The 13769-nt window shown below is 45.5% G+C and overlaps 1 long non-coding RNA gene across 2 annotated transcripts in view; it reads right to left on the bottom strand.

The window, feature by feature from the left end:
• LOC140723839 (uncharacterized) overlaps positions 1 to 10849 on the bottom strand; it is a 30080-nt gene extending 19231 nt beyond the window's left edge. For both annotated transcript variants that reach the window (XR_012097981.1, XR_012097982.1), the window contains exons 1-2: positions 10723 to 10849; positions 5160 to 5327 (exon numbers count right to left, since the gene is read on the bottom strand). This is a non-coding gene — a long non-coding RNA (uncharacterized lncRNA). The remainder of the gene's footprint in view (positions 1 to 5159; positions 5328 to 10722) is intronic.
• Positions 10850 to 13769: the final 2920 nt, after the last annotated feature.

Genomic DNA, 13769 nt, shown 5'->3' with positions numbered 1-13769 from the left:
CCGGGCGTTGGCCAACGAGCTGAAAGAGCAGTCCGGGGTAAACAACCCAGTGGTAGATTGGCTGAATAAGACCTTTGGTAAGTGGGGAGCGTTCCTGGGACAGTTGGCTCTAGGACTGTCTATTTCAATTGCTATCTTTATCACGTGTGGTTGTTGTTGCATACCCTGTATCAGGACCCTAGTCGTCCGAACTATAGATCGAGCCTTGACCGGAAAGGATGGACCTCCACCGGCGTACCAGGCACCCTTGTTCCCGGTGGAGAGGGAGGACACGGCCCTCCCGGAAACGGACGAACTATGGGAAAACACGGACTGGAATGGGCCATGCAAAGGGGGAAATTGAGAGTTGCTTTTGAATAAGTCTTCTGAAATGTTGCATGCTACTTGTAAAAATTGCTGATGTTTAGGGAACCCCTACCCATATTTTGTGACCCTAGGTCGGACAAATCAGGATATGCAAAGAGGGAGGACACGCCAAAGAGTTCCGGGGGATGCTCACCTCCCTGCCTGATCCCGACAGCCGCGGAAAAAGCTTGTAAGGGATGTGGCCTCAGGGAGGCCAAGGGAGGGAATGTTAGGGTTAATGTTAGGGTTAATTCGAGACTGCCACTACAGGTCAGGAGTGCCTCGCGTGATATTAGGAGACAGGAGTACAAGGGAGGGAGGAAGCGAAACTGAGGATTCCGCTGCACCGAAACTGCTAGTGTCACGCGATTCAGTAAACAAAAGAAACAGGTAACTCGTGGGTGAATGGCATCGGGCCAATAAGGAGGACACAAGTGCCCGATATTACCTAATTTGTACAACAAAGTTCGGCCTTACCAAATATGTGTAGCGAGGGGTTGGAATGGGGAAAAGGGGTATAAATAAGAACAGAATGTAAGGGGAAGGCAGAACGCGCCTTCTCCAGCGATGCTTGTGTACTCGCTGTGCCAGTTACGATTCTGCAATAAAGCCACGTTTCACTATAATCAGGTGTTGGTTGTCTCTCTTCCAAACGAACACAGGACATAACCTGAGCCCAACAAAGCAAAGGGTAGCGGTGAATGGGTGTTTCTCGGAATGGCAGGTGGTGACTAGTGGGGTGCCACAGGGCTCGGTATTGGGACCACAGCTGTTTACCATTTACGTTAACGATTTAGATGAAGGCATAGAGAATAGCATCAGCAAATTTGCTGATGTTACTAAGCTGGGTGGCAGTGTGACATGTGATGAGGATGTTAGGAGAATTCAGGATAGGCTGGATGAGTGGGCAGATACTTGGCAGATGGCGTTTAATGTGAATAAGTGTGAGGTTATCCACTTTGGGAGTAAGAACAGGAAGGCAGATTATTATCTGAACGGTATAGAGTTGGGTAAGGGAGTAATACAAAGAGATCTCGGAGTCCTTGTTCATCAGTCACTGAAGGTGAATAAGCAAGTGCAGCAGGCAGTGAAGAAGGCTAATGGAATGTTGGCCTTTATTACAAAGGGAATTGAGTACAAGAGCAAGGAAATCCTCTTGCATTTTTACAGAGCCCTGGTGAGACCACACCTGGAGTATTGTGTACAGTTTTGGTCTCCAGGGTTAAGGAAGGTCATCCTGGCTGTAGAGGAAGTGCAGCGTAGATTCACGAGGTTAATTCCTGGGATGTCTGGACTGTCTTACGCAGTGAGGTTAGAGAGACTGGGCTTGTACACGCTGGAATTAAGGAGATTGAGAGGGGATCTGATTGAAACATATAAGATTATTAAGGGATTGGACAAGATAGAGGCAGGAAATATGTTCCAGATGCTGGGAGAGTCCAGTACCAGAGGGCATGGTTTGAGAATAAGGGAAAAACTTCTTCTCCTAGAGAGTTGGGGGGGGGGTCTGGAATGCATTGCCTCGGAAGGTAGTAGAGGCCAATTCTCCAGATGCTTTCAAGAAGGAGATAGATCGGTATCTTATGGATAGGGGAATCAAGGGATATGGGGACAAGGCAGGAACTGGGAATTGATAAGGAATTGATCATCCATGATCTCAAAATGGCGGTGCAGGCTCGAAGGGCTGAATGGTCCACTTCTGCACCTATTGTCTATTGTCTGTTGAATGTGTGATTGTCACTTTGTTTGATCCACTCGAGTGGATCTTTACATTTGGCAGTAACCTGTGAAGACCACTTGTGCTAACCCTTGCCTGGGGGTGGTAATTCACTTGTACAGGGTACCCCGTGACAAATCACTGTTGGTGATAATTCCTATAATCCATATGGGGATTTTGATGGAGTATCCCGTGGCTACCACTTTTGTTAACCCTTAACTGGATTTGGGTGTGTTATGTGGTAACCACTTGTGAGAAAGGTATTCTGTGGAAATCACTGTCAGTTATACTTTGTGTGTTGGATCTGGATTGGGAGTACCTTGTGGAATCTACCTGTGTGTTAACGCTTGCCTGGGTGGAAGTTCCCTTTGAAGACGGTACACATGTTATAAGCTAGTTTTGGTGATAATTCATATGTGGATTTGGAACGAAGACGGATAAGATCTTCGGCGACTGTTATCCTGTTTTACCACCGTGGAACTTGTGGAATTGGAAGCAATTGCCTACTTTCGACATTCACCTTCGATTACAAATATCTCTCTCTCATCATTTATTCCGTGGATGAGCTGAACTTTCATACTTTACCATCTTAAGACTCTAAGCTTGGTATTCCCTGAGCTCAATGGTTTGGGAGTTATATTTACACATATGTACACACATAACACTGTTAACCATAGAACACTACAGCACAGTACAGGCCCTTCAGCCCTCCATGTTGTGCTGACCCATATAACCCTTAAAAAAATGTACTAAATCCACACTACCACATAACCCTCTATTTTTCTTTCATCCATGTGCCTGTCCAAGAGGCTCTTAAATAGCCCTAATGTTATAGCCTCCACCACCATCCCCGGCAAGTCATTCCAGGCACCCACAACCTTCTGTGTAAAAAAACATACCACTGATGTCTCCCCTAGACTTCCCTCCCTTAATTTTGTACATATGCCCTCTGGTATTTGCTATTGCTGCCCTGGGACACAGATACTGACTATCCGCCCTGTCTATGCTTCTCATAATCTTGTAGACCTCTATCGTCCCCTCTCATTCTTCTACTCTCCAAAGAGAAAAGTCCCAGCTCTGCTAACCTTGATTCATGACTTGTTCTCCAAACCAGGCAACATCCTGGTAAATCTCCTCTGCACCCTCTCCATAGCGTCCACATCCTTCCTATAATGAGGTGACCAGAATTGAACATAATACTCTAAGTGCAGTCTCACCAGAGATTTGCAGAGTTGCAACATGACCTCTCTACTCTTGAACTCAATCCCCCTGTTAATGAAGCCTAGCATACCATAGGCCTTCTTAACCACCCTATCAACCTGTGCAGCAACCTTGAGGGATGTATGGATTTGAACCCCAAGGTCCCTTTTGATTGTTTTGCTTAAGTTGTTATATTATAAGTAGATACAAATAAAGATAGTGGTGTTAACATCAAAACCAGACTCCATGTGTGGTCTATTGCTGCTGGTTCATTTAAATTGTTACAGGTATGTAACAGTGGTGTTCATGTTTATGTCTTTGAGAGGGATCACCCCAGTATCCGGGGTCCCCATGTTAACACATTTCTGTGTCTCTGTCACACCGATGCCAAACAGGTAGAACTAGGGGCCTGCTGGGTTTGTGCCGAAATTCCGCAGAATAGTAAAACTATGCTTCCAATGTCAGTAATCCCGCTCAACCAGAGTGAGGAACTCTCAGCCTGGGCTTTCTCAAATAACACCCGGGGAAGAGAAATGCGGAACTGGGGTCCAGTCAGAGATGACTGTGGCTGTCAGTGTTTTGAGGGATGGTATCTCAGGCTCCCACCAAACGCAAATTCCCAGACTGGGAAACATGCATCCTGGCCATACTTGCAGGTGCCCAGCAGCGGAGAGGAACAACTGAGACTGAGCAATTTTGGATGATCACTTTTCTCTCCTATGGAGTAGCCAGGAATCCACCAAAGATAATCAATTTGGCTACAGCACTTGAGCTGGCCACAATACTGCAGGGGCCCTGACAGAAACACAGGCCCAAGTAACAGAAATATCCACTGAAATGATTGCAATCCGGCAAACAGTCGTACAGAATCGCATGGCTTTAGATTTTATCCTAGCTGAGAAAGGGGGAACCTGTGTTATTATTGACACAGAATGCTGCACCTATATCCCTGATGAGTCTACTAACATTACATCCCTCTCCAAGCACACTGCCAGGGAGATTGACAGCATCAAGAAAGTAGGGTAGGATTTACACAGGTTCACCGAAGGGTCGAAATGGTAGTATTTGAAGGCCTGTTTGGTAATATGTGAGGCATGATATTGCATTATGGCTTAATAGTTGTGCATATCATTGTTATAATTACTGTTGTGCACTGTTTTTATCCATTGATAAGTCAATGCTGTACACTGTTGCTTTCTCTGTGAAAAAATTACTGCTTTGTTGATCATGTAATGATCAAAAGGAGGGAGTGGTAAAGTATGTAAAAGGGTTAACACTTCCTTAAACAATAGCGCCTGTTCTTCTGAAAGAAATTGCTGATGATCAACCAATGTACTAAGCCATGCTGAGCCATATTTCTTCTTGAGGGTAGCTAGCTAGGGTTTCTGGATGTTTATCTGAATTGTGCACTCATGTGTAGAGATAGGACAGCTTCAGTCTGTTCTATGTGTGTAAGCCATTATGACTATTTTGTAATTTATCTTTAATATAGTAAATAACTTTGGCTCCAGCCTGCCTTGTGTGGTGGGTATCTGGACAGATATATCTGTGGTGTAAGGGGAATTGTTAGTCAGTTAGTGGATTGGGTGGGAACAGTCATAGACTGTTCCTGTTTGAGTGACTAACTGAGTAAGCCCCAGATGCTTGGAGTAAAGAGTTTGTAGTTATACGGTCTCTGAGTGACTTTTTCCAGATTCGACTTCCACAGAATGGGAGTGGTTTTAAAAGGGCTGGGCTGCTGGAAGCACATTACCAGACCTGGAGTAATTGCAACTGGATCTGACAGAGGCATAACTGGTTCTTCTGGGCACATTCAGTCTCACTCCAACTGTTTCCTACCTTCCATTTACAGGTATGTAATGTCTAAAGGACCAGTGTTTGAGTAAATGAGACTCACCAAACTTTCTCCTGACTGAATCACTGGATTCTCTGAGTCAGATGGGTTCTCTCCAGTTGATGCTCTCAATCCTCAGGCTGGTTCACTTGTTGATGTTCCCTCGTCTTCAGTCGTGGTTTGCTTCCAGTTGGGGTTTTTCTTCCAATAAATCTCTCACCGCAGGTCTAACTTTAACATGAAAGATAATGAAGCACTTTAACAATAGAAAAGAGAACCAAACGTTTCTGCTTAATGTTACTAACAACAAAACTCACTGAAATTTAAACGTTGAAGGCAGATATAATGATCTCAGTGAACAATCTTTCACTGTCCCTCACACGTCACAAAATGATATGGGATAAGAAGGAGCCATCATTCAGTATGGTAAGACATAAGACACAGGAACAGAATTAGGTGATTCGATCCAGCTGGTCTGCCCCACCACTGGGCAGATGAAAACATGGCTGATTTTCATTCCAACACCATATTTGTAACCCTGAAACTACTTAGCAATCATGAGTATATTACTCTCTGTCATAAATATACCCAAATGGCAGCCTCAACCAACCTCTGCAGCAACAAATTACATAGATCAGACATCTTTTCAACAAAACAATAATTCTCAGTTTTAAAGGGAACAACTTTATTCTGAGACTGTGCTGCCAGATCACAGGCTCTCCATCTAATGGAAACATCCTCTCTGTGTCCACTGTATCCAGGCTTTTCAGCATTTGGTAGGTTTACTTAACCATACATTCCCCAATCACCCCCACTGTCCCTCTGAACTCCATTGAGCACAGGTCCAGAACCATCAAATACTCCTCATACATAAAGCCAGTCATTCCTGAGATTACTCTTCTAAACCTCATTAGCAACAACTGTACTGAACACATTTCCCGGAAGAACAGACGGATTGGTACCAGGATTATGTTACAGGTAAAAGCTGTGTTTTCTTTACTGTTCTACTATCACAGAATGATCCATTTCCAGGTTAAAACAGGTCCATTTCAGGAAATATAAACCATTCCAGGGTGAGTGTAATAAAAAGAAACTGGAATTACCAGAGACGCTCAGCAGGTAAGGAACAGCTGTGGGGAGAGGAGCAGTCTTTACAATTCAGGTTAATAACATTTTGTCTGAATGACTTCAAAACATTTTCAGTTTTTAGTGCAGATCTCCAGCAACTTGACTTCCACTGAGTGACAGACTTGTGACAGTGGGGGGGGGGGGGGAGGGGGGGAGATTTCCAAACATAGATTGAACACAATACTCATGGTCTTTTTCTACTGTTGTAAACATGAAACAGCCCATTTACTCACAGCCTGTCCCTGTGAGAATGGAATGGGAACTAATCCTCTCCTCAGATTAGCAGTCATTGCTTCCAAAGGAACTCCAGTAACAAACACTTGATCCCAACAAGAAATACTCATTCAACACCTCATAAGCCCAAGCAGCTCGATCCCCAGGTCCATTTTACCTGGATCAAAAACTGTGATATCCCAGGACCCATCCTCACAGAGTCACACAACTGAATCTGCCACTCACCGACCCTGAGATTCTCACACAATGTCCCTGCATCTCACACTGGGTAGTGCAATCAGGGATTTTCCTACAACCAATATCCAGCTGCTCAAAATTTCTGCTTCATTTCAGAAGGATGACCATCCAGCGCCATCTATAGAAGCACTAACCAATCTCAAAGCCAAAACACCGACAGTTCCATATGCTGGGAATGCGATCACGGGATTATAGCCCAAGTACCAACTCTTCTAGTACTCTTTGCTGACAGTCACAGTTTGAAAACAATGCACAACAGAACTGGTACCTGATGACCATCTGGCATTCCAGCTAACAAAAACCGATTCTGGAAATAACTCAGCGAGGCCAAAGGTGCAAAAGTACATTTCACAATGAAGACAAGGGTTAGAAGAAAGATTGCTGATATATAACATTGAGATAGTGGGATATAGGGTGGACCAAGTTTGCCCCAGATGCTTGATATACATCACTGAAGCTGGGGGAGAGAGAGACTGGACAGAGGTTGAACAAGATGGGCTGGGAATGAGCAGATGGAACCAGGTGGGAGAAGGGTTCAAGGACAATCACTGATGATCCTCCAGCAATACACAGATACTGAATGAATAGTACTGTATAAAATATTCTAAAATGACAAAGTTTAAACAAACAGCAAGAACTTTGCCATATATACTTTGACCCTCACCAAATTTTTATCAACACACCATAGAAAGTTTCCCATCCGGACACTTCATGCTCTGCATGGTAACAGCTCTGCCCATGACTGTGAGGAACAGCAGAGACCTTTGGATACTAAACAACATATTACAGAAACCATTCTCCCCTCAAAGAAATCTTTCTAGACTTCCTAGTCCCTTGGTAAAGCAGGCATTGAAATCAAAAATAGAAACATAGTATCATAGAAATTTTACAGCACAATACAGGCACTTCGGACCTCAAAGTTGTGCCAAACATGTCCCTACATTAATTGCTAGGCTTACCCATAGCCCTCCATTTTTCAAAGCTCCATGTACCTATCCAAAAGTCTCTTAAAAGACCCTATCGTATCCACCTCCACCACCGTTGCTGGCAGCCCATTCCAAGCACTCACCACTCTCTGAGCAAAAAACTTACCCCTGACATCTCCTCTATACCTACTCCCCAGCACCATAAACCTGTGTCTTCTTGTGGCAACCATTTCAGCCCTGGGAAAATGCTTCTGACTATTCACACGATCCCCACAATTTGGGATGTTCTCCTTTTTCACCCACCCCAATCAGGGAGAAGACACAACAGCCATAAAGCTCAGGACAAATGCAAGGAGCCTCAGGAAGCGAGGTGAGTTTGGGGAAGTTAACAGGACTCAGTGGCCAACATCAGATCTCCCCAACACAACATGGAGGAAGCATCACCACCCATCTGGGAACTGTGTGCACACACCACATGATCTTACGTCACAAAGCAGAGGGTGGGGCAGATCTGCAGTAAACAGCCTCACGTGACCTGTCGGCAGGACTTCCATTTCAATTCTGCGGAAAAAGACAGCCTGGGCTCCTGGTTTGGATCATTCAATGCAGATTCAGTGAAGCCGACATATTTTTGATGAGCCCAGATAACTGGAAAATAAATGAGTAACTCGCCCTCAGTTCAGGGCTCACGGCCAACATCGGATCTCCCCGCTCGGGATCGGTCTCAATACTCACCGATGGGAAAGTGATATCTTCAACCCACAGACCGTGATCCAGGAAGTGAGGATCCCTCCTGATCCCGCAGACGATCCACTTCAGCACTGAGTGGAAAGGAAATCACCATCCATCCGAAGACTGTGAGCATGTGCACAATGATTGTTACATCATCCAGAGGGAGGGGCAGAAACAGACACGCAGATGCTGCCCATCTGCAGTTAAATGGGAGGGGCAAATGTGAACACATAACCGGTGGGGACTCCCAACCCAAGCAGAGCACCCCAACTAACCTCCCACTCTAGACATCTCACCTATCCGAGAAGTTCTGGGAGTCTCCCACATATTGACAGCGGCTGCCTGATGCCCAGAAATTATATATAATATCCGGGAAATGATCTTTTTGAGAGTGAGCCAGCAAGAGGGAGAGAGACATCCTGATTAGTCTCTCTTTGTGCTAAGTAGACCTATCAGTTTTCTCTGTGGGTGGGCTTTACAGTCGACCTCTCTCTCTCTTTTATTGTCCATCGGTTCTGTTCAGTGTCTCAACTAACCTTGAAGGACTGGTGCCAAACTACAAAAGTTTGCCAGTTGATTAGTTCTGACGGAAGCTGTCCAAAGTAAGATCAGTGAGCACAGGGCAGTTGAGATTCAAAGAGCTCTGCCAGTTGATGAAGCTGATTTTGGTGCTGCCAAATTCTGATTGTGAAGTAGAAATTGCGTTCAGAATGGCGTGTCACATTAAGGCAGAATTCAGAAGTCTGCTGTCTCACAAAACACTTGCGAATCTGATGTCTTGCAAAATTAACAATTTCATTAACACAGAATGCTGTGAGGTTAAAACTTCTGGCAAAATGCTCTAATTTGCCAAGCAAGCCACATCACAGTGTAAGGAATGTTTGCAAAATAGAAAAGCTCTTTGCATTAGTATTTAGTTATTAGCATTGAGACTGCCTACAAAATACTCTACAAGGAACATATATATATATATACATACATATATATACACACATATACATATATATACACACATATATATATATATATATACACACACATATATACATATATGTGTGTGTGTGTGTAAATAGATTTAATATGTGATCTAATAAATTGTTGTGCTCTTTCATAATCAAATCTCCTGTATGCATACACACTTGGAGGTCGATGGGGGGAGGTGAGGACTTATGGGGTTGTGAGGGGTGGGGGTGGTGGTGCTACATCCCTGAAATTAGTTTTTGCAGGGTAGGATGTCTGCCACAAACTTGCCCCTCACATCTCCTCTCACCTTAAATGTATTGGACATTTCAACCCCTAGGTAAAGATTTCGTATTTCACTCTATCTATTCCTCTGGCAATCTTATAAACGCCCATCCAGTCTCACCCCAGCCCGCGCCGCTCTGGGGAAAACAAAACAAATTTGTCCAAACTCTCGTTATAGCTCATGCCCTCTAATCCAGGCAGTATCCTGGTAAACCTCTTCCACACCCTCTCCAAAGCCCCGACATCCTTCCGAGAGTGGGGGCGCCCAGAACTGTATGAAACACTCCAGATGTGGTCTAACTAGTTGTATAAAGCTGCAACACAACTTCCCGACTTTTGAACTCAATGCTTCAACTAATAAAGACTATCATGCCATTTGCCGTCTCAACCACCTGATCAATTTGTGCAGATCTTTCAGGCAGCGATGAGTCTGAAGATCCCTCTGATCATCGACACTGCTCAGGGTTTTGCATTTAACAGAGTCCTGTCTCCCGACATTCCACTCACCGAGCTGCCAAGGTGATCATCACTAATCAAATCTCACTGCGCTTTCTCAAGTCCAGTAGAATTTGTTGCCAAGTGAGAAAGTACGGGTAGGTACAGGCACAGAGAAACACTGACGTGTAGCAGCATCACAGGCAAGTACATTCAGATAACACACGGAACGTAAATATGCAATTCTCTGTCAGTAACAATATAGAAACATGTTTAACGTCATCCTGCTAATCGGACCGGAACAACAGGGGCTGAGCGGCGGCTCATCTCAGACGGGTCGGTGTGAAGGTCTCACAACCCGGACCGACCCCGGCAGATTCTGTGAAGGAAGCGAGGCGAGGCCGCCAGTTCGGGAAAGTTCATCCCCTCCCCCTTCAGGTTTCACTGATCACCTTGTGTTTCCTTCTCCCTTCCCCACCCCCACCTTTTATTCTCCAGTCCCGCCGAAGGGTTTCGGCCGGTAACGTCAACTGTACTCTTTTCCTAGCTGCTACCCGGCCTGCTGAGTTCCCCCAGCATTTTGTACGTGTTGCTCGGATTTCCAGCATCTGCAGATTTTCTCTTGTTTGAGTTGGGGAAAGTTTACGGGACATCAGAACTCCGCTCTCGAGACCGGCTCCAGTACTCACCGAAGGGAAATTGTTGGTGTCGCCCGGCAGAGAATAATCCGTCCCCGGCTCCACGCCCCGAAGAGCAAAGACCCACTCCCGATTCCGATTCCTCCACCGACCCGCTTCCACAAAGAACGAGAGAAACACCGACCATCAAGGACTGAGCTTGCGCGATGTCGTCAGCGCGTCAAACAGGCGGAGCCTCGGAAACAAACCCGCAGATACTGCGGATACGCGGTAAAACGGGTTCAGGTGACGGTGGAGGGTCGCCCATGTGACCCAGTGACTCTGCTCCTCTTCCCTCACACTCTGCCCGACCCATGCTGCATTTCCCCACATTATTTCATGTTTACGTCAGATACATTTTTAATTTTCCCTCTATATCTTCCCCGTCCCCACCCCTCCACCCTACTGGTTACAGAGTTAGGCATTCCATTCCCATCCCATTCACAAAATTCAGACCCAAACCGGAAATATGCAGGTTTCATTTAAATCAGTTTTGTTTATAAACACTCATTTCTATTCACATTTCTCTGGAGCCTCACTGGACAGGAACACTGAAACATCAAGTGAGAAACAGCACGAGGAGACAATTCAGCCCCTCTAACTAGCAACAAGATGGCGACTGATCTCCCATCTCAGCCATATGTTTCGGCCCGATCCTCGTTTCCTCGATCCCTTCAGTCCCCACTCATTTGCCGGCCTCTGTTTTCTGCGAGGAAGGTCACCGAGTCTTCACCGCCCTCTGTAGTGGGGATTTACAGACATTCATCACCCTCGGTGTAGAGACATTTCCCCTCATCTTAATCCCAGACAGTCCACCCCCGTTTTCAGAGACTGGGATTCCTGGTTCAACCGGTAATGATGTGCATTTCAATGTGTTCACCTCTCAGTTCTCGATTCTCTAAATGAAAGGGTTATCGCATTTGATTTTTCTTCATATGATGACACACCACTCCAGGGATCAGTCTGGTGAATCTTCATTACACTCTCTATAACAAATAAGTTCTAACCTCTTTGTTAATCCTCTATGGAATTAATTTACATCTTCTGCAGCCCGGTGTTGCCCCAAACACTCACCTCCCACCCCTGTCACTATTTCCAACTTCCACCTCCCCCTCACCTGGATCTACCTCTCACTCCCCAGCTCTTGCCCCATCTCCACCCCTCACCTCTTTTCTCCGACTATTTCCCGTCCACTCTCAGTCCAGAGGGAGGGTCTGGGCCCTAAATGTTGACGGTCCATTTCCCTCCACAGATGCTGCCCGACCCACTGAGTTCCTCCGGCAGTTTGTTCTTTGGTCTGTATAACCCGTGTTAGTATGGGGAGCCGGATTTTACACCATATTCCAGGTATAATCTCAACAAAGCACTATGTACTGATTGCAAAGCTACGAAATTGCATGTGAATAGCCTCCCCAACCCCAACTCCACTCTTTCTGCGTCACCAGCAGACTGGGACATCTCACATCTCGCTGCCTCCACCAGGACATGAAACTGTGAACAAATGTGGTCAGGGACTGATCTCTGGGTACTCCAAACGCTACCTCCTTCCAGTCTGAAAACGACCCACTCATCCAGCCACACTCTACCGGCAGTTTAACGGTCTCCAATGAAAAAGCCTAATCACCTACCCCTGCGGTTCAATACCATTGCTGACTCTGTTTACCACCGACAGATGCCAGGATGGACATAATAATCAGAAAGTCTCTAGTCGCAGCCGTGTAAATAAAATGTGATCTCAGTGGGTGTGTGGCACATGCTCAGAATGGGAAGGAGACAGACAAACTGAGCCAAGTCATAGACTGATGTAGGGGAGGAATGATCATTTTGATTCAGAGGGAAGCAGAGAGTTTGATATTATGCCTGATGCCAGAACTGTGGCCAGTTAGAAGATGAAGTCTTGTTCCTCCAAATTGTTTTGAACTGTGACTGTTTTCTTTCTGAAGGCACCATGGAGACTAAAATTATCTGAGTTGAAATGTTGTCCTTCACCCACTGACGTGCGTTGTAAACTTTTAAAAGTGCAGAAACTTCTGTACACTTTTTGTGTATGGGAATCTCAAACACAACAGCACGTTGGTTCCACTGTATCTGCCAGTTTACCAGCACTTGAATACCACCGATCCTTCATTGTGGAGGCGGAGATGCTGGAGAAGACAGCGCCCCACTCGCTACAAGGAAAAACCGAACACGTGTCCATGTCCGTGATCTGATAGGATACATTGCCATGACGTTGCAGCATTGTGACATCATTCACTGGGTCTCATTTTGGAAGGGATTCAGTCGGCCGTTCACCAGCTCCGTGTGGGTGAAGCGAGTCATTCAGTTAACCCACCTTGTGATGCTCCAGTGATTTGAAAATAAATAGAGGCCACATTTCTGTCCGGAGTGAGCAAAGAGTTTTACTCAATCATCCCAGCTACGGCAACACCAGCAACTTCACATCAGGGAGGAAGTTCAAATCAGCTCCGTGTTAAATGTTTAACCTTCACAGTGACTGAAGGCAGCTGCAGGATCATGAGGGACTGTTACTGTCAGATTCTGCAGTTCTTGTGGCTGCTCGTCGCATCCAGGACTGAACCCTGGTCACTGAGCATTGGAGGAGTCTGTTCTGCTGATGTTAGCCTTAAACTAGACTGGTGTTTAATATAGTGGAACTGTGAAAGATAAATCGGTTCTGTATCAAATCCCGTTTCTCAGGTACTTACTGTCTCGACCACACTCACAATGTATACTAATGAGGCCACTCGGCCCATCTTGTCCCTGCCCATGTTTCTGTTCCATATCAGTATTTTAAAATCTATCCCTGCCGCTCCCCCCTCACTCCCTCTGTGATGACAGGTTGCAACTAGTCAAAACTCGGTCAGAGAAAAGATTTCCCTTGATTTTCAAGGAATTATATAAATCTAGAACACATCACAAGCCCTTCAGCCCACAATGTTGTGCCAACCAGAAACTGCCTACAATTACCCTACCGCATAGCCCTCTAATTTTTTTAGGGTCCATGTAACAATCTAGGAATCTGTTAAAATACCCCGTTGTATCCCACTCCAACACTGTCA

The sequence above is a fragment of the Hemitrygon akajei genome, unplaced genomic scaffold (assembly GCF_048418815.1).
Source record: "Hemitrygon akajei unplaced genomic scaffold, sHemAka1.3 Scf000140, whole genome shotgun sequence".
NCBI lineage: Eukaryota > Metazoa > Chordata > Chondrichthyes > Myliobatiformes > Dasyatidae > Hemitrygon > Hemitrygon akajei.
The sequence above is the reverse complement of the archived record's forward strand: the minus strand, read 5'-3'. Positions and strand labels throughout refer to the sequence as shown.